At 44.6% G+C, this 21,648-nt stretch overlaps 1 long non-coding RNA gene and 1 pseudogene across 2 annotated transcripts in view; one reads left to right on the top strand and one right to left on the bottom strand.

The window, feature by feature from the left end:
* LOC143817346 (protein XNDC1N-like) overlaps window positions 1-21,648 on the bottom strand; it is a 313,063-nt pseudogene that overhangs the window by 176,842 nt on the left and 114,573 nt on the right. The gene's annotated exons all lie outside the window — the stretch shown is intronic.
* LOC143818602 (uncharacterized) lies at window positions 14,885-18,064 on the top strand. The gene is made up of 5 exons (XR_013224633.1): window positions 14,885-15,044; window positions 15,451-15,568; window positions 16,596-16,720; window positions 16,802-16,936; window positions 17,611-18,064. It is a non-coding gene; the product is annotated as an uncharacterized LOC143818602 (long non-coding RNA).

The raw sequence follows: 21,648 nt of genomic DNA, 5'->3' as shown, positions 1-21,648 counted from the left end.
CTGCCTGAATTTCAAGATTAGCTCCTCATAAAGCAATCCGAGCGCCAGAAAAAACGCATCAACATCCGCCAATGCCGGATCTCCTGGCGCCAACGAGAAAGCCCAATCCTGAGGGTCGCCACGCAAGAAGGAGATAACAATTTTAACTTGCTGAGCTGAATCTCCAGACGAACGAGGTTTCAAAGATAGAAACAATTTACAATTATTCCTAAAATTCCTAAATTTAAATCGATCTCCAGAGAACAGCTCAGGAATAGGTATCTTAGGCTCTGACATAGGACTGCTAACAACAAAATCCTGAATGCCCTGCACTCGTGCAGCAAGCTGATCCACACTAGTAATCAAGGTCTGAACATTCATGTCTGCAGCAAAGCTTCAAGCCACTCAGAGAAAAAGGGGAAGGAAGAAAGAGAAAAAAAAACAAAAAAAAACTCAGAACTTCTTTTCTTTTTAATCCCGCTTCTGCAATGCATTAACTATTCACTTGGCCTGGCATACTGTTATGATCTCAATGGCAGAGGATCTCAGAGATTACAGCAAAGTCTGCAAACATAAATACCAGCTCATAGGGAAGTGGTAACTAGGCTGACCATATACCTGATCCTAGCACAAACAACTAACAGTAGCCGGGGAACGTGCCTACGTTGATTCTAGACGTCTCACGCCAGCCGGAGAACTAACTAACCCTGTCAGGGAAAATAAGACCTCTCTTGCCTCCAGAGAAAAGACCCCAAAGTTATAATACAAGCCCCCAACAAATAATAACGGTGAGGTAAGAAGAAAAGACAAACGTAAGAATGAACTAGATTTTAGCAAAGAGAGGCCCACTGACTAATAGCAGAAGATAGTAAGATGACTTATATGGTCAGCAAAAAACCCTGCAAAATATCCACGCTGAATATCCAAGAACCCCCGAACCGACTAACGGTGAGGGGGGAGAATATCAGCCCCCTAGAGCTTCCAGCGATATCAGGAATCACATTTTGTACAAGCTGGACAAAAATATGAACAATGCAAATAAACAAAAAATAAGAAAGCAGGACGTAGCTTATCTTGCAAAGAACCAGGACCTGAAGACAGGAGCAAACAGAAATGAACTGATTACAACGATGCCAGGCACTGGACTGAGAATCCAGGAAGTTTAAATAGCAACACCCCAGGCCTAACGAACAGGTGAGTACCAACCTGGGAAAAGACAATCCAAGTGCCAAACCACTAGTGACCACAAGAGGGAGCCAAGAAGTATAGTTCACAACAGTACCCCCCCTTTAAGGAGGGGTCACCGAACCCTCACCAAGACCACCAGGGCGATCAGGATGAGCAGCGTGGAAGGCACGAACCAAATCGGCCGCATGAACATCAGAGGCGACCACCCAGGAATTATCCTCCTGACCATAGCCCTTCCATTTGACCAAATACTGAAGCCTCCGTCTAGAGAGACGAGAATCCAAGATCTTCTCCACCACGTACTCCAACTCGCCCTCAACCAACACCGGAGCAGGAGGCTCAACAGCAGGAACCACAGGCACAACGTACCGCCGCAACAAAGACCTATGGAACACGTTGTGAATGGCAAACGACACCGGAAGATCCAAACAAAAAGAAACCGGGTTAAGAACTTCCAAAATTTTATAAGGACCAATAAAGCGAGGCTTAAACTTAGGAGAGGAAACCTTCAGAGGGACATACCGAGAAGACAACCAAACCAATTCCCCAACACGAAGTCGGGGACCCACACCGCGGCGGCGGTTGGCAAAACGCTGAGCCTTCTCCTGTGACAACTTCAAGTTGTCCACCACATGATTCCAAATCCGCTGCAACCTATCCACCACGGAATCCACCCCAGGACAGTCAGAAGACTCAACATGACCCAAGGAGAAACGAGGATGAAAACCAGAGTTGCAGAAGAATGGCGAAACCAATGTAGCGGAACTAGCCCGATTATTAAGGGCAAACTCAGCCAATGGCAAGAAGGTCACCCAATCATCCTGGTCCGCAGAAACAAAACATCTCAAATAAGCCTCCAGTGTCTGATTAGTTCGCTCCGTTTGGCCATTGGTCTGAGGATGAAAGGCAGATGAAAACGACAAATCAATGCCCATTTTAGCACAAAAAGATCGCCAGAATCTGGACACAAACTGGGATCCTCTGTCGGACACGATATTCTCAGGAATGCCGTGCAAACGAACCACATTCTGAAAAAACAAAGGAACTAGATCGGAAGAGGAAGGCAACTTAGGCAAGGGCACCAAATGGACCATCTTGGAAAAACGATCACACACCACCCAGATGACAGACATTCCTTGAGACACCGGAAGATCAGAAATGAAATCCATGGAAATGTGTGTCCAAGGCCTCTTCGGGACGGGCAAGGGCAAAAGCAACCCGCTAGCACGAGAACAACAAGGCTTAGCCTGAGCACAAGTCCCACAGGACTGCACAAATGACCGCACATCCTGTGACAAGGAAGGCCACCAAAAGGACCTAGCCACCAAATCTCGGGTACCAAAAATTCCCGGATGCCCTGCCAACACCGAGGAATGAACCTCGGAAATAACTCTGCTGGTCCATTTATCAGGAACAAACAGTCTGTCGGGTGGACAAGAGTCAGGTCTACCAGCCTGAAATCTCTGCAACACACGTCGCAAATCAGGAGATATGGCCGACACGATTACTCCCTCTTTAAGAATACCAGCTGGCTCCGAGACTCCAGGAGAGTCAGGCACAAAGCTCCTAGAAAGAGCATCAGCCTTAACATTCTTCGAACCAGGCAGGTACGAGACCACAAAGTCAAAACCAGAGAAAAACAATGACCAACGAGCCTGTCTAGGATTCAGGCGCTTAGCAGACTCGAGATACATCAGATTTTTGTGATCAGTCAAGACCACCACACGATGCTTAGCACCCTCGAGCCAATGACGCCACTCCTCAAATGCCCACTTCATGGCCAACAACTCCCGATTACCAACATCATAGTTCCGCTCAGCAGGCGAAAACTTCCTAGAGAAAAAAGCACATGGTCTCATCACAGAGCAACCAGAGCCTCTCTGCGACAAAACAGCCCCAGCACCGATCTCAGAAGCATCCACTTCAACCTGAAAGGAAAGTGCGACATCAGGCTGGCACAAAACAGGCGCCGAAGTAAACCGGCGCTTCAGCTCCTGGAAGGCCTCCACGGCTGCAGGTGCCCAATTAGCCACATCAGAACCTTTCTTGGTCATATCCGTCAAAAGTTTAACAACGCTAGAAAAGTTAGCGATAAAACGACGGTAGAAATTAGCAAACCCCAAGAACTTCTGAAGACTCTTAACAGACGTGGGTTGAGTCCAATCATGAATAGCTCGGACCTTGACTGGGTCCATCTCCACAGCAGAAGGGGAGAAAATAAAACCCAAAAAGGAAACCTTCAGCACTCCAAAGAGGCACTTTGAGCCCTTCACAAACAAAGCATTATCACGCAAAACCTGAAACACCATCCTGACCTGCTTTACATGAGAATCCCAATCATCAGAAAAAAACAGAATATCATCCAGATAAACAATCATAAATCTATCTAGATACTTCCGGAAGATATCATGCATAAAGGACTGAAACACTGAAGGAGCATTAGAGAGCCCAAAGGGCATCACCAAGTACTCAAAATGACCTTCGGGCGTATTAAATGCAGTTTTCCATTCATCTCCCTGCCTAATGCGCACAAGGTTGTACGCACCACGAAGATCTATCTTGGTGAACCACTTGGCACCCTTAATCCGAGCAAACAAGTCTGACAATAGTGGCAAAGGATACTGAAACTTAACAGTGATTTTATTCAGAAGCCGATAGTCTATACAAGGTCTCAAAGACCCGTCTTTCTTGGCCACAAAAAAGAATCCCGCACCAAGAGGGGAAGAGGATGGACGAATATGCCCCTTCTCCAAAGACTCCTTGACATAAGAACGCATCGCGGCATGCTCGGGTACAGACAAATTAAATAATCGTCCCTTAGGAAATTTACTGCCAGGAATCAAATCTATAGCGCAGTCACAGTCCCTATGAGGAGGAAGAGCACTGGACCTGGACTCACTGAATACATCCTGATAGTCACACAAATACTCAGGAACTTCTGAAGGAGTAGAAGAAGCAATAGACACCGGCGGAGAATCGCAATGAATTCCCTGACAACCCCAACTCGACACAGACATAGCCTTCCAATCCAAAACTGGATTATGGGTCTGTAACCATGGCAGACCGAAAACGACCAAATCATTCATTTTATGCAGAACAAGAAAACGAATCACCTCCCGATGTTCAGGAGTCATGCACATGGTCACTTGTGTCCAATACTGCGGTTTATTTTCCGCCAGTGGCGTAGCATCAATTCCTCTGAGAGGAATCGGAACTTTTAAAGGCTCCAGGACAAAACCGCAGCGCTTGGCAAAGGACAAGTCCATAAGACTCAGGGCAGCACCTGAATCCACAAACGCCATAACAGGGTAGGAAGACAATGAGCAAATTAAAGTCACAGACAAAATAAATTTAGGCTGCAAATTACCAATGGTGACAGGACTGACAACCTTGGTTAGGCGTTTAGAGCATGCTGATATAACGTGTAGAATCACCACAGTAAAAACACAGCCCATTCTGACGTCTATGATTTTGTCGTTCGGTTCTAGTCAGGATTCTATCACATTGCATTGAGACAGGTGTCCGTTCAGACAACACCGCCAGAGGATTAGCGGATTTGCGCTCCCGCAAACGCCGATCAATCTGAATAGCCAGCGCCATAGAATCATTCAGACTTGTAGGAATTGTGAAACCCACCATCACATTCTTAATGGCTTCAGACAGGCCATTTCTGAAATTTGCGGCCAGAGCACATTCATTCCATTGAGTAAGCACGGACCATTTCCGAAATTTTTGGCAATACACTTCAGCTTCATCCTGGCCCTGAGAGATAGCCAGTAGAGCTTTTTCTGCCTGAATTTCAAGATTAGCTCCTCATAAAGCAATCCGAGCGCCAGAAAAAATGCATCAACATCCGCCAATGCCGGATCTCCTGGCGCCAACGAGAAAGCCCAAACCTGAGGGTCGCCACGCAAGAAGGAGATAACAATTTTAACTTGCTGAGCTGAATCTCCGGACGAACGAGGTTTCAAAGATAGAAACAATTTACAATTATTCCTAAAATTCCTAAATTTAAATCGATCTCCAGAGAACAGCTCAGGAATAGGTATCTTAGGCTCTGACATAGGACTGCTAACAACAAAATCCTGAATGCCCTGCACTCGTGCAGCAAGCTGATCCACACTAGTAATCAAGGTCTGAACATTCATGTCTGCAGCAAAGCTTCAAGCCACTCAGAGAAAAAGGGGAAGGAAGAAAGAGAAAAAAAACAAAAAAAACTCAGAACTTCTTTTCTTTTTAATCCCGCTTCTGCAATGCATTAACTATTCACTTGGCCTGGCATACTGTTATGATCCCAATGGCAGAGGATCTCAGAGATTACAGCAAAGTCTGCAAACATAAATACCAGCTCATAGGGAAGTGGTAACTAGGCTGACCATATACCTGATCCTAGCACAAACAACTAACAGTAGCCGGGGAACGTGCCTACGTTGATTCTAGACGTCTCACGCCAGCCGGAGAACTAACTAACCCTGTCAGGGAAAATAAGACCTCTCTTGCCTCCAGAGAAAAGACCCCAAAGTTATAATACAAGCCCCCAACAAATAATAACGGTGAGGTAAGAAGAAAAGACAAACGTAAGAATGAACTAGATTTTAGCAAAGAGAGGCCCACTGACTAATAGCAGAAGATAGTAAGATGACTTATATGGTCAGCAAAAAACCCTGCAAAATATCCACGCTGAATATCCAAGAACCCCCGAACCGACTAACGGTGAGGGGGGAGAATATCAGCCCCCTAGAGCTTCCAGCGATATCAGGAATCACATTTTGTACAAGCTGGACAAAAATATGAACAATGCAAATAAACAAAAAATAAGAAAGCAGGACTTAGCTTATCTTGCAAAGAACCAGGACCTGAAGACAGGAGCAAACAGAAATGAACTGATTACAACGATGCCAGGCACTGGACTGAGAATCCAGGAAGTTTAAATAGCAACACCCCAGGCCTAACGAACAGGTGAGTACCAACCTGGGAAAAGACAATCCAAGTGCCAAACCACTAGTGACCACAAGAGGGACCCAAGAAGTATAGTTCACAACAGCCATGTTGCGTTTGGAGACCCCTGATGTGCCTAAACAGTGGAAACCCCTCAATTCTAACTTCAACACTAACCCCAACACACCCCTAATCCTAATCCCAACTGTAGCCATAACCCTAATCACAACCCTAACCCCAACACACCCCTAACCACAACCCTAACCGCAACACACCCGTAACCCTAATCCCAACCCTAACCCTAATCCCAACCCTAACCACAACTGTAACCCCAACACACCCCTAACCCTATCCGTAACCCTAACCACAAGCCTAATCTTAACCCTATTTCCAATCCTAGCCCTAATTCCAACCCTAACTCTAATTCCAACCCTAACCCTAAGGCTATGTGCCCACGTTGCGGATTCGTGTGAGATTTTTCCGCACGATTTTTGAAAAATCTGCAGGTAAAAGGCACTGCGTTTTACCTGCGGATTTACAGCAGATTTCCAGTGTTTTTTTGTGCGGATTTCACCTGCGGATTCCTATTGAGGAACAGGTGTAAAACGCTGCGGAATCCGCACAAAGAATTGACATGCTGCGGAAAATACAACGCAGCGTTTCTGCACGGAATTTTCCGCACCATGGGCACAGCGGATTTGGTTTTCCATAGGTGTACATGGTACTGTGAACCTGATGGAAAACTGCTACGAATTCGCAGCGGCCAATCCGCTGCGGATCCGCGGCCAATCCGCTGCTGATCCGCGGCCAAATCCGCACTGTGTGCACATGCCATAACCCTAACCCTACCCCTAACCCTACCCGTAACCCTACCCCTACCCCTAGTTCTAACCCTAACCCTAGTGGAAAAAGAAAAAAAAATATTTTCTTTATTTTATTATTGTCCCTACCTATGGGGGTGATAAAGGGGGGGGGTTATTTATTATTTTTTTATTTTGATCGCTGTGATAGAACCTACCACAGCGATCAAAATGTACTTGTAACGAATCTGCCGGCTGGCAGATTCGGCGGGAGCACTGCCATTTTGGAAGATGGCGGCGCCCATGGAGAAGACGGACCGACACCGGGAGCCTCGGTAAGTATAAGGGGGGGGAGATCGGGGCACGGGGGGGGCATCGGAGTACGGGGGGGTGACATAGGAGCACGGGGGGAGCGGACAGGAGGACGGGGGAGCGGAGCACAGGACGGAGGGGACTACGGGACAGATTGATGGCTTGGGGGGGGCGATCGGTGGGGTGGGGGGGTGTCACTTCAGTGAAATATTACAATCCAGCCATGGCCGATGATATTGCAGCATCGGCCATGGCTGGATTGTAATATTTCACCAGTTTTTTAGGTGAAATATTACAAATCGCTGATTGGCAGTTTCACTTTCAACAGCCAATCAGAGCGATCGTAGCCACGGGGGGGGTGAAGCCACCCTCCCCTGGGCTGAAGCACCACTCCCCCTGTCCCTGCAGATCGGGTGAAATTGGAGTTAACCCTTTCACCCGATCTGCAGGGACGCGATCATTCCATGACGCATACGCTGCGTCACAGGTCGGATTGGCACCGACTTTCATGACGCAGCGTATGCGTCAAAGGTCGGGAAGGGGTTAAAAGAAAAAATGGTGTGAGACCCCGTGTAATTTTCTTAACCAGCAGAGGGAAAGCCGACGGCTGGGGCAGATGTTTATAGCCTGGGAAGGGGATAATACCCATGGAGCATCCCAGGCTATTAATATCAGCTCACAACTGTATACTTAGCTTTTACAGGTATACCATGTCAACTCACTCAAACCTTAGCGGGACCGTGACTCGGGCTTGAGGAGGTCAAGATTGCTGACATACTAACGCCGGCCCAAAAGCAACAATTTAGGGAACTGCTGCAGGAGAACTGGGACCTGCTCTCGGAGTTGCCAGACGCACAGAGGCGTTGAACATGACGTGCTAACAGAGCCGCATGTAAGGGAAAACCTCAAACCCTACAGAATCCCCGAACCACACCAGGAGATAATTTCCAAGGAGGTGAAGAGAATGCTGGACCTCGAGGTGATAGAGGAATCAAGAAGTGGCTGGTCAAGTCCCATCGTCCTCGTATCGAAGCCCAATGGCGAGTGGCGATTTTGTAATGACCTCCGCAGGCTCAATGAGGTGTCCAGTGTACCCAATGTCCCGTGTGGATGAACTCACATGGGATGTTAAATACCTGGTAATGAGAATCAGGCAGTGTCTCTTAGGAGAGCAGGAACTCCAACTGTGCGGGTCAACTGCAGGGGAATCCTGCAGGGAAAGGACTCATATGGGCTGTGTTTTCTTCGTTTTACCTTTATGCCAGCAAGTCTCGGTTTATTTTGCTGAACCCGCCAAGGTTTATGCTATCCACAATAAACCAGCAGGTGATCATCTACCAGAATGTTTCCTCTGTCTACCTGGGAAAGCAGCGGAGTGTGTCAACCCCTCACAACATGTACAGAAAGCTGCACACACACTGTACTAATTGTATATGTCACTGACATCTATATATCCATCTATTCTATGTGTATAACCCATATATCTGTATCTATGTGTGTAATCCATCTCTTCTAGACTGTCGGGTCCCGGTGTCATTTTAGAGTACGTGGCTGCTGAATTGCCGGCTTTTCTTCTATCTATATAATATATATACATATATATGTGTGTGTCACTGACATCTATATATCTATGTACTCTGTGTATATATCTATCCTATCTATTCTAACCTGTCACTCTGATTTTACTGTATGCGGCACATAAATTACCGGCTTTTTATCTATCTATCTATAATCTATCAATTATCTATCATCAATCTATTATCTATGTACCTATCTCACTATCAATTATCTATCTATTATCTATCTATTTATCATCATCTATCTATTATCTATCATCTATTATCTATCTATCTATTATCTATTTATTATCTACTTTAACCCCTTCGTGACATGCGCCGTACTAGTACGGCGCTGCCGGCACTGCATTAGTGCCAGCCGCAGTACTAGTACGGCGCATCGATCACCGCGGTCTCGCGCTGAGCGCCGCGGTGATCGGGTGCGGGTGTCAGCTGTATATGACAGCTGACACCCCGCAGCAATGCCCACGATCGGCGCTGTCGCCGATCGCGGGCATTTAACCCCTCTGATGCCGCTGTCAATAGTGACAGCGGCATAGAGGGGGATCGCGCAGGGACGGGGGCTCCCTGCGCTCTCCCACCGGAGCAGCGCGATGAGATCGCGCTACTCCGGTGACCTGGAAGGAGTCCCCGGATCCAAGATGGCCGCGGGACTCCTTCCGGGTCATAAGATGACCCTGCTTGCCGGCGTCTGCTGAGAATCCTCATAGCAGGCGCCGGCAAGCCTCTGTTACGTGCCTGTCACATCGGTGATCAGACCGAGTGCTATGCACACGGTCTGATCACCGATCTGTGATGTCCCCTCCTGGGACAAAGTAAAAAAGTAAAAAAAAATTTTTTCCAAATGTGTAAAAAAAAAAAAAAAAAAAAATTCCTAAATAAAGAAAAAAAAAATAAATATATTCCCATAAATACATTTCTTTATCTAAATAAAAAAAACACCACACAATAAAAGTACACATATTTAGTATCGCCGCGTCCGTAACAACCCCACCTATAAAACTATATCACTAGTTAACCCCTTCAGTGAACACCGTAAAAAAAAAAAAAAAAAAACGAGGCAAAAAACAACGCTTTATTCTCATACCGCCAAACAAAAAGTGGAATAACACGCGATCAAAAAGACAGATATAAATAACCATGGTACCGCTGAAAACGTCATCTTGTCCCGCAAAAAAAAAGCCGCCATACAGCATCATCAGCAGAAAAATAAAAAAGTTATAGCTCTCAGAATAAAGCGATGCAAAAACAATTATTTTTTATATAAAATAGTTTTTATTGTGTAAAAGCGCCAAAACATAAAAAAATTATATAAATGAGTTATCGCTGTAATCGTACTGACCCGAAGAATAAAACTGCTTTATCCTTTTTACCAAACGCGGAACGGTATAAACGCACCCCCTAAAAGAATTTCAGGAATTGCTGGTTTTTGTTCATTCCGCCTCCCAAAAATCGGAATAAAAAGCGATCAAAAAATGTCATGTACCCGAAAATGGTACCAGCAAAAACGTCAACTCGTCCCGCTAAAAACAAGATCTCACATGACTCTGTGGACCAAAATATGGAAAAATTATAGCTCTCAAAATGTGGTGATGCAAAAACTATTGTTTGCAATAAAAAGCGTCTTTTAGTGTGTGACGGCTGCCAACCATAAAAATCCGCCCAAAAAACGCTATATAAGTAAATCAAATCCCCCTTCATCACCCCCTTAGTTAGGAAAAATAATAAAATTTTAAAAAATATATTTATTTCCATTTTCCCGTTAGGCTACTTTCACACTAGCGTCAGTACGGGGCCGTCGCGCTGCGTCGGCCTGACATACCGACGCATACTGTGCAAGCGCCGCACAACGGGGGCAGCGGATGCTGTTTTTCCACGCATCCGCTGCCCCATTGTGAGGTGCGGGGAGGTGGGGGCGGAGTTCCAGCCGCGCATGCGCGGTCGGAAATGGTGGACCGTCGGCACAAAAAAAGTTACATGTAACGTTTGTTGCTGCCGGCTGTCCGCCACAACACGACGCAACCGTCGCACGACGCTTGCGACGTGTGTCAATACGTCGCTAATGTTAGTCTATGGGGAAAAAACGCATCCTGCAGATGACTTTGCAGGATGCGTTTTTTTCGCCAAAACGACGCATTGCGACGTATGCAAAAAAACGCTAGTGTGAAAGTAGCGCTAGGGTTAGGACTAGGGTTAGGGTTGGGGTTAGGGTGTCAGTTAGAATTGGGGAGTTTTCACTGTTTAGGCACATCAGGGGCTCTCCAAACGCGACATGGCGTCCGATCTCAACGCGTTTGTTTGCGTTAAAAACGCATGCGTTTTTATAGAAAAAAAACACAACACACTGAAAAGTCACCCACCACCATCAAGGTGATAAAGGGATCCAAACCCTAACCCTAACCCTACCCCTAAACTCATCCCTAACCGTTTAATGAACATTTTCTGACAGTCATAGTGCCACGTATTTCAGTGCCACGTATTTCAGTGCCACGTATTTCAGTGCCACGTATTTCAGTGCCACGATATTTCAGTGCCACGATATTTCAGTGCCACGATATTTCAGTGCCACGTATTTAAGTGCCACGGTATTTCAGTGAAATACGTGGCACTGAAATATCGTGGCATTTACGTGAAATACGTGGCACTTAAATACGTGGCACTTAAATACGTGGCACTTAAATACGTGGCACTTAAATACGTGGCACTTAAATACGTGGCACTTAAATACGTGGCACTTAAATACGTGGCACTTAAATACGTGGCACTTAAATATGTGGCACTTAAATATCGTGGCATGTACATGAAATACGTGGCACTTATATACGTGGCACTTATATACGTGGCACTTATATACGTGGCCACTGAAATATCGTGGCACTTATATACGTATATACGTATATAAACGTATTTCAGTGCCACGTATTTCAGGTTAGGGGTAGGGGTAGGGTTAGGGGTAGGGTTAGGGTTTTTTGGTTTTTTCTTGTTTTCTTGTGTTTTTCTATAAAAACGCATGCGTCTAAAAAAACGCATGCGTTTTACCGCGATTACATGCGTTTTTTCACACATGCGTTTTTAAAAAAAACTCAAGTGTGAAACCAGCCTTATCCTTGGGAAAATAAAAACATGGGGGCTAAAATATAATTTTCGTGGAAAAAAATATATTTTTTATTTTCGCGGCTCTGCGTTATAAACTGTAGTGAAGCACTTGGGGGTTCAAAGTTCTCACAACACATCTAGATAAGTTCCGTGGGGGGTCTAGTTTCCAATATGGGGTCACTTGTGGGGGGTTTCTACTGTTTAGGTACATCAGGGGCTCTGCAAATGCAACATGACACCTGCAGACCAATCCATCTAAGTCTGCATTTCAAACGGCGCTCCTTCCCTTCCGAGCTCTGCCGTGCGCCCAAACAGTGGTTCCCCCCAATGTATGGGGTATCAGCGTACTCAGGACAAATTGGACAATAACTTTTGTGGTCCAATTTATCCTGCTACCCTTGGGAAAATAAAAAATTTGGGGCAAAAATATCATTTTTTGTGAAAATTAATATTAATTTTTTTTTTACGGCTCTACATTATAAACTTCTGTGAAGCACTTGGAGGTTCAAAGTGCTCACCACACATCTAGATTAGTTCCTTAGAGGGTCTACTTTCCAAAATGGTGTCACTTCTGGGGGTTTCCACTGTTTAGGCACGTCAGGGGCTCTCCAAACACGACATGGGTTCCGATCTCAATTCCAGCCAATTTTGCATTGAAAAGTCAAATGGCGCTCCTTCCCTTCCGAGCTCTGCCATGCGCCCAAACAGTGGTTTATCCCCATATATGAAGTATCAGCGTACTCAGGACAAATTGCACAACAACTTTTGGGGTCCAATTTATCCTGCTACCCTTGGGAAAATAAAAAATTTTGGGCAAAAAGATCATTTTTTGTGAAAATTAATATTAATTTTTTTTTACGGCTCTACATTATAAACTTCTGTGAAGCACTTGGAGGTTCAAAGTGCTCACCACACATCTAGATTAGTTCCTTAGAGGGTCTACTTTCCAAAATGGTGTCACTTCTGGGGGTTTCCACTGTTTAGGCACGTCAGGGGCTCTCCAAACACGACATGGGTTCCGATCTCAATTCCAGCCAATTTTGCATTGAAAAGTCAAATGGCGCTCCTTCCCTTCCGAGCTCTGCCATGCGCCCAAACAGTGGTTTATCCCCATATATGAAGTATCAGCGTACTCAGGACAAATTGCACAACAACTTTTGGGGTCCAATTTATCCTGCTACCCTTGGGAAAATAAAAAATTTTGGGCAAAAAGATCATTTTTTGTGAAAATTAATATTAATTTTTTTTACGGCTCCACATTATAAACTTCTGTGAAGCACTTGGAGGTTCAAAGTGCTCACCACACATCTAGATTAGTTCCTTAGAGGGTCTACTTTCCAAAATGGTGTCACTTGTGGGGGTTTCCACTGTTTAGGCACGTCAGGGGCTCTCCAAACACGACATGGGTTCCGATCTCAATTCCAGCCAATTTTGCATTGAAAAGTCAAATGGCGCTCCTTCCCTTCCGAGCTCTGCCATGTGCCCAATCAATGGTTTACCCCAACATGTGGGGTATCGGCGTACTCAGGACAAATTGTACAACAACTTTTTTGGTCCAATTTCTCCTGTTACCCTTGGTAAAATAAAACAAATTGGATCTGAAGTAAAAATTTTGTGAAAAAAAATTTAAATGTTCAATTTTTTTTAAACATTCCAAAAATTCCTGTGAAGCACCTGAAGGGTTAATAAACTTTTTGAATGTGGTTTAGAGTACCTTGAGGGGTGCAGTTTTTAGAATGGTGTCACTTTTGGACATTTTCTGTCATATAGACCCCTCAAAGTCACTTCAAGTGTGAGGTGGTCCGTAAAAAAAATGGTTTTGCAAATTTTGTTGCAAAAATGAGAAATCGCTGGTCAACTTTTAACCCTTATAACTCCCTAACAAAAAAAAATTATGTTTCCAAAATTGTGCTGATGTAAAGCAGACATGTGGGAAATGTTGTTTATTAACTATATTATGTGATATAACTCTCTAATTTAAGGGCATAAAAACGAAAAATTTGAAAATTGCTAAATTTTCATAATTTTCGACAAATTTCTGTTTTTTTCACAAATAAATGCAAGTCATATCGAAGAAGTTTTACCACTATCATAAAGTACAATATGTCACGAGAAAACAATCTCAGAATCACCAAGATCCGTTGAAGCGTTTCAGAGTTATGACCTCATAAAGTGACAGTGGTCAGAATTGTAAAAATTGGCCGTGTCACTTAGGTGAAAACAGGCTTTGGGGTGAAGGGGTTAAAATACTTTAGTGACAATACAATTATTTTCCCGCACTTTTACTGAATTTTACATATAAAAGTAAAATGCTCGTGTTCCCGATCACGAATCCGCATGAGCCACATTCGTGCCCAATTTATGTTTGTCGATCGTTTTACAAACATATTCGCTCATGTCCTGTCATCACTTCTATCATGGAAATGCCCCTTTGACTAACGTTATCATCCATCCAATAGACTGTATGAGGACATGAGGTCCTGGTGATGGTCGGCCTGGAATCACATGATGACACAATTCCCAGAACACTGCCCCCTATCAGTGGAAATGTGAGAAAATCCAATAATGACACCAAATGCTTGAAGACTTTATCCTGAGCACTAGATTATATAGTTCAATGTATCTTTCTAGACAGAATGAGAAGATAAAAGAAACTGTCAAAAAAGATGAAATATGTTATAATGTCATATGATGAGAATTGGAAATGGGAAAAGCTCAGCCAAACCTCTGTAACCACCGGCTGTAATCTAACACCTGGAAATTGCCAGGATGTTATTTCATTCATCCCTATTTGTGCCTCCATCATTATCAGCTGCTTTATAAGAGGCAGATAGTGAGAGAAAAAGTATTGGTTATTCCGCTGCATTGTGACATCGTCACTTACCTTATATGGAAGCGGGCAGTGATGTCACACAGGTGAGTGATGATGTCACAATAGAGCGGAACCTTAAAAACCCTCCGTTCCATCTCACTGGCTCAGACTTGGTATTTGTGTCTTCTGACAACACTTACCTAGTTTTTCTCCTTGTGAGATTAGCGCTTTACTTGTGGAATAGCATATACATTCTCTATTAGTGGATTTTTAAAATCTGCATTAGCGGAATACTTCTGGATTTTCCTGAAGATTACTGACTGAGGACTTCTCCATCTGGAGGTAAATCTATTGAGGCTGTTAGGAATCTAGAAGTTTTTCTCCTGATTCCTTTCCTTGTATTCTGGTGGATGGGAAGCGGCCATTGCCCCTGGAGATGAGTAACTCGTCCGGCACAAATCACGGCACAATACAACAGAAAAAAACGTTTTCATGAATATTTTTATTTACAATTCATGAAACAAATCCAGTCCTCAGTGACCGGATATAAGAGTAGGAATGGCCGAGAGAAAACCAGGGAGCAAATATCAGTGTCCAGCAATTTACAGGGGGACGAGGGGAGATTTCCTTTATTAATAAATAGTAGTAATAATAATGGCAGCCAGCGCTCTACCTGTATGGGGCAGGGCGGGCTGCACCAGGGATTATAACGTGTAATATGGCTCCAATGTTTTCTCCTCCCCTTCAGATCTCCCTCCTGACTCTGTCTGGTCCAGGACCACAGAGGGGACATCAGTCACCACCTACATAAGCTGAGAAGAGAACGTCAGCGTGTACAGGACCCCGCAGAGCCGGACATCTGTAGAGTGAGTATAATGGCGGACGAGCTGCCGCCTCCGGGGTCCATCTTCTTACACTAATTAGATAAGTGGAGGAGGCCGGACCACGGCTGTCGGCACCGACCACTGAGTTAGGCCAGAATTGCACCTGACAACCTCCCGCATTTAACCACTATCATTCGGCTACTTGTTGGCTGCTTGTCGGGTGTCTGATGCCATTAAGGCAGTTCTTACTGCTGGAAAATACTGACCAAATACTGAGCATGTGAACGTGGCCTAAAGCTGAAAATTATTTGGTTTAGATCTGAAATAAAACTTGTGTCAGAGTATAATGTAGCCCCCCCCCTCATAAAATATAATGTAGCCCCCCTCATAAAATATAATGCAGCCCTCATAGAGTATAATGCATCCCCTCCCATAGAGTATAATGTAGCCCCCTTATATAATAAAATGCAGCCCCCTCATAGAATATAATGCAGCCCCCCATAGAGTATAATGCAAACTCCCATAGAATATAATGTAGCCCCCTCATATAATATAATGCAGCCCCTCCATAGAATATAATGTAGCCTCTCCATAGAATATAATACAGCCCCACAGTACTACAGTCTTATGGCCACCAGTACTAACTGATATATATATATCCCACAATCCTCACCTCTCCTCCTCATTCCCCCGCGGTTCCAGACTCTGCTCCAGTCTCAGCAGCTGCACTGCCATCTGCCCGGCACACAGTATGAGGTGACGTCATCGCGCACCGGCTGTGTCAGAGGCAGAGGGCAATGATGGAGCAGGGAGTATCATCTGACGCCCTCTCCTCTATTATTGCACCTATGATGCCGATACAGTTGAATGCGGCACATGCTGGGGGCAGCAGCGGTGGAGCAGCAGGCGACAGGAGGAAGGAGTCGACTGCTGCGGCTAAAGTCTGTGCCCGCTGCTAAAGAGAAATGAATATTCACTGCTCCCCACGCCCATGGCCAGTCCGACCCGGGCTCTACACACAGAACTGAGAAATAAAATGGTAAAAACTCATCTGTTCCTTATACTACAGGTGGAATAATTCTCTACTGCTGGAAGGTTCTCAAAGTTTTACTTGTTGAGCGTTGAAAACTCCAAGTGTAAACTTTGTTCTGGATTAGGAATCTTATTTCCATCGGGAATTCACCAGATATTACTGTAAGTATTCTGAGGTCATAACAAACATTTCCTGCCTAAAAATAAAAGAATAAAATCTGACCGATCTATTGTTCCTTTTAGGGTTGATAAACGACTACAGAGCTGAAATCTTGACAAGAAGATCCCTGTCGATTACTAAGATCCCAGCTGAATTCTGTAGCACTACTAGTGACATCACATTTCTTGGATTTACAAGAAGAGTAAAGTAGTTAGACGGTAACGATACTTTTCTGTAACATTTAAGTCTAAGTTGCAATGTGTGACCATGATGTGAGGAATAGCGCCATTTCCGCCCATTATATGGCTTGTATGGTATTTTGTATTGTTCTACAGTTTTCACCCTACAGTCACTATCTCTAATTTGCATTTGTCTTTGAATCGGTGTCTCCCGCACAAAAAGTATTTTACCTCTTTCCTTAGGTAGCACAGAGCCATGGAGGAAAGTATATATCAGTACTGAGCATTGCAGCTGTGAATCCAGCTCTGGTGTAAGCTAATATACCTGCTAGAATCCTGCAGGACAATGATTCTGTGCTTCCTCCTAGCAGTGCTCCTCCTCTGCCTCCTAACTTGTGAAATCTCTGTGCAGAGCAAGACGGATTACAGGAGGTTATTCAGAGTTAATGAGCTCAGGAGACGGGGAAGGGGAGGAATTGACCCATAAGAATAGATTAAAGCCGATTTCTCTGATATCATATGTTACAAAGTTTCTTATAATCACTTATACTAGTGATTTATACAATTTGTTGCCGGGCAGTTCCCATGTAAACACTTTCTCGATGTTTTGCGGCTTCATCTTCTCGTCCTTCCATACTACTTATGGTCACTACTTTTTGGCTTTTGCTGTTTATTGTCCTATAACTTTTTTCCATTTGTGGATTATTTTGCAGGACTTCTCGCGCACTGAGTGACTTCTGCGTGTTGCTCTGCGCTGTGAGATCTGCGACTATTGTGCGCCGGAAGAGCACTTTACTGAACACTTTTGAGGAGAAACCATGAGTTCTCGGGAATTGAGGCAGCTGATCATGGACAACATTGCATGGATGAACCGGCCAGAAAACCGAAGTAAGTGAACCTTTACAATGTAAGGGGTGTGTGTGGGGGGATTATACCGGGGTCTTTTTATCGTCACCCCAGTAACAACAGGTTCCACTCTCTAGTTCTTTCCATAAGAGGAGTTAGAAATATTTCTGCCTGTATACTGGGGACAATGTTAGACGGGGAACTAAACTAATAACTCTGGGTATTGTAGTAGTGACGATCGGTGGGGTCCGGACCCTCAGACCAGCACACATCGCTCACAACAGGGGTCAACGTGCTTAGATAATTCTTGGGTCTGTGCAGAGCGGTGTCCTGGCCCAGTAAAAAGTTATAGAGAAATAATAGATAGATAATAGATGATAGATACATTTGTACCTGTCATTTATGACATTTTCTGTAATTATAATACATGGTTTTTCTCTTCAGATCAGAGCCCTGTGATCGGAAGACTCAGGTCATCTCAGACAAGAGGAGGAAGGATTGAAGATGACAGAGATTATTTACCTTCTCCAGAGAGAAGAAGAAGAGTTAGAGACCCATCCAGGCGCTCAGTACCAGAGGAGACCAGACACAGGAGCCGTTCGCCACATAGGCCGCTACCTGACCGTCCCATCTCTCCTGAGCCTTTACCACCGACCACGCGCCCTGACAATCTCAGGCCTGCGGAAGTTTTACCACCGACCACGCTCCCTGACAATCTCAGGCCTGCGGAAGCTTTACCACCGACCACGCTCCCTGACAATCTCAGGCCTGCGGAAGCTTTACCACCGACCACGCTCCCTGACCGTCACAGTTCTGCTGATGCGTCACTACCGAGCAGCAGCAATAACAGGAGTGGTGGAAATGAAGCGGCAACCACCTCCGGGGCCGATCCTCAGCCAAGTTTTATTCCACCATCCGTGGGCACAGATGCTGAGAATCAGGCCGGATTAGATTTAGATGAGGATACAACACCACCGCAGGCTGCACCCCTGCGGAGGAGAGGACGGCGGAGAGGAATGACAAGGATACGGCAAATCGAACGCCTTCCTACCAGGAGCGCCACAGGCCAGGAGGAGATTCCTTCTTGTGCCATATGCCTAGGTGATTATGAAGTAGGTGAGCAGCTTATTGTGCTGCCCTGCCGACATCTTTTTCATCAGAGCTGCATTACACCATGGCTCCGCCAAAACCGCTACTGTCCTTACTGCCGCCAAAACTGTTTCCAACAGAACAGACAGAGAAGAGCATAAATCCCAACATGTGCTCGTGTACCCATCCCCAATATATATTTATTTCCTTTATTAATGATTTTTACTAAATAAAATGTATATGTTTTTTATACTTATGAAGTCAGCACTCCATTTTTTCAGTTTTCTATGTTACCAGGAGTTTCTTCGTGTACTGCCCTATTGATACATTTATAGAGGAACAGTCACACGATGCAACTACTTTTTACCTATTTATGCATCATTTCCGGAATTTTCTAAACTACATCGATGATATGTCCGTCACTGCATTACAGAATCCATTTAGCTCTAGTGGTCCCCATACTTGCCATAATCCGTTCTGCAATTTCTGGGGCAACACCTCTATTAAATCTGTGGACAGTTTGCTCCAATTACAAAACAAGCACTAAATCTATTGTACTACTTCTAATCTGATTTACTACGCTGCACGTGAGTGTCCATATATATGGGGGTGCACTACACTATAGAGGCTGCCTATGGGGGTGCATTATATTAGGGGCTGCATTATACTATAGAGGCTGCCTATGGGGCTGCGTTATACTATAGAGGCTGCCTATGGGGGTGCATTATATTAGGGGCTGCATTATACTATAGAGGCTGCCTATGGGGCTGCGTTATACTATAGAGGCTGCCTATAGGGGTGCATTATATTAGGGGCTGCATTACACTATAGAGGCTGCCTATAGGGGTGCATTATATTAGGGGCTGCATTATACTATAGAGGCTGCCTATGGGGGTGCATTATATTAGGGGCTGCATTACACTATAGAGGCTGCCTATGGGGGTGCATTATATTAGGGGCTGCATTATACTATAGAGGCTGCCTATGGGGCTGCGTTATACTATAGAGGCTGCCTATGGGGGAGCATTATATTACATTATACTAGGGGGTGCATTATATTATAGAAGCTGCCTTTGGAGGTGCATTATATTAGGGGCTGAATTATACTATAGAGGCTGCCTGTGGCGGTGCATTATATTATAGAGGCTGTCTATGGGATGCATTATACTATAAAGGCTGCGTTTGGGGGCTGCATTATACTATAAAGGCTGCCTGTGGGGGTGCATTATACTATAGAGGCTGCCTATGGGCCTATATTATACTATAGAGGCTGCCTATGGGGGGGGCATTATATTAGAGGCTGCCTTACACTATAGAGTCTGCATTATACTATAGAGTCTGCCTATGGGGGATGCATTATACTACAGAGTCGGCCTATGGGGGATGCATTATACTATATAGGCTGCCTATGGTGGTACATTATATTAGGGGCTGCATTATGCTATAGAGTCTGCCTATGGGGGTGCATTATACTATAGAGTCTGCCTATGGCGGGTGCACTATGCTATAGAGGCTGCCTATAGGGGTGCATTACATTAGGGGCTGCATTATACTATAGTCTCCTTATGGGAGGTACATTATACTATAGAGTCTGACTACAGGGGGTGCATTACACTTTAGAGTCTGCCTATGGCGGGTGCATTATGCTATAGAGGCTGCCTATGAGGTTGCATTATATTAGGGGCTGCATTATACTATAGAGGCTGCCTATGGGGGTGAATTATATTAGGAGCTGAATTATATTATAGAATTGTTATCAATAAAAGATCCAAAAATAATTATGTGCTTAAACATTGGGCTTATTAGCCACATCAGCGCCACCAGTCCTTCCTATTTCTTATATTAGGTCGATGTCTGGGAAACAGATTACTGAAAATAAGGTCTTAGAATCTTGATAGAATCGCTGACCATCTGAAAAACCCAAAGATTTTAATCAATGACCAGTTTGACTAGAATCGGAGAAAGAAGTATTGCTCGTTCCTGTCTCAGAGATTCACCTTCTGGTCTTTTCCTTCCTACTGAGATTCAATATTGTGTGTAGCTTACAAAATAAATAGGCCTTTTCACGTTTCTCTTCCTCATTCCCCTTTTTCTTATCTACCACTGTTTCTGGAGAGATGGAATCACTAAGCCGTAGGTCAGAGTGACAGAAAGGAACATGGATCAGTGTCATGATTCCCAATGGCAAGGAAACATCAGAACACAAAAATAACGGACGAGCTCTGGGTGATGGAATCTCGAGCTGACCGTGAGCTAAATCTACCACACAACTAATAGTAGCCAGGGAGCATACCTACGACTTCCTAGATGCCACGCGCCAGCCGGAGGACTAACTACGCCTGGTAGAGGAAGGAACAGACCTGGCTTACCTCTAGGGAAATACCCCAAAAGATGATAGCAGCCCCCCACATGTAATAACGGTGAGTTAAGAGGAAAAGACATACACAGTATGAAAGTAGATTTAGCAAAGAGAGGTCCACTTACTAGATAGCAGAAGGATACAAAAGAGGACTTCACGGTCAACTGAAAACCCTTTCAAAAAAACCATCCTGAAATTACTTTAAGACTCCTGTGTCAACTCATGACACAGGAGTGGCAATTTCAGCCCGCAAGAGCTTCCAGCTACAGAGAATAACAAAAACTGCAAACTGGACAAAAGATACAAAACAAAAGGACAAAGTCCACTTAGCTGATCAGCAGACTAGTAGCAGGAACATGCAACCGAAGGCTCTGGTTACAATGATGACCGGCAAGGAAATGACTGGAGAGCAAGGCTAAATAGGAAACTCCCAAACACTGATGGGAGCAGGTGAACT

Source organism: Ranitomeya variabilis, chromosome 3 (assembly GCF_051348905.1).
Source record: "Ranitomeya variabilis isolate aRanVar5 chromosome 3, aRanVar5.hap1, whole genome shotgun sequence".
In the NCBI taxonomy this organism is placed as follows: domain Eukaryota; kingdom Metazoa; phylum Chordata; class Amphibia; order Anura; family Dendrobatidae; genus Ranitomeya; species Ranitomeya variabilis.
This window is presented reverse-complemented; position numbering and strand designations above follow the sequence as displayed.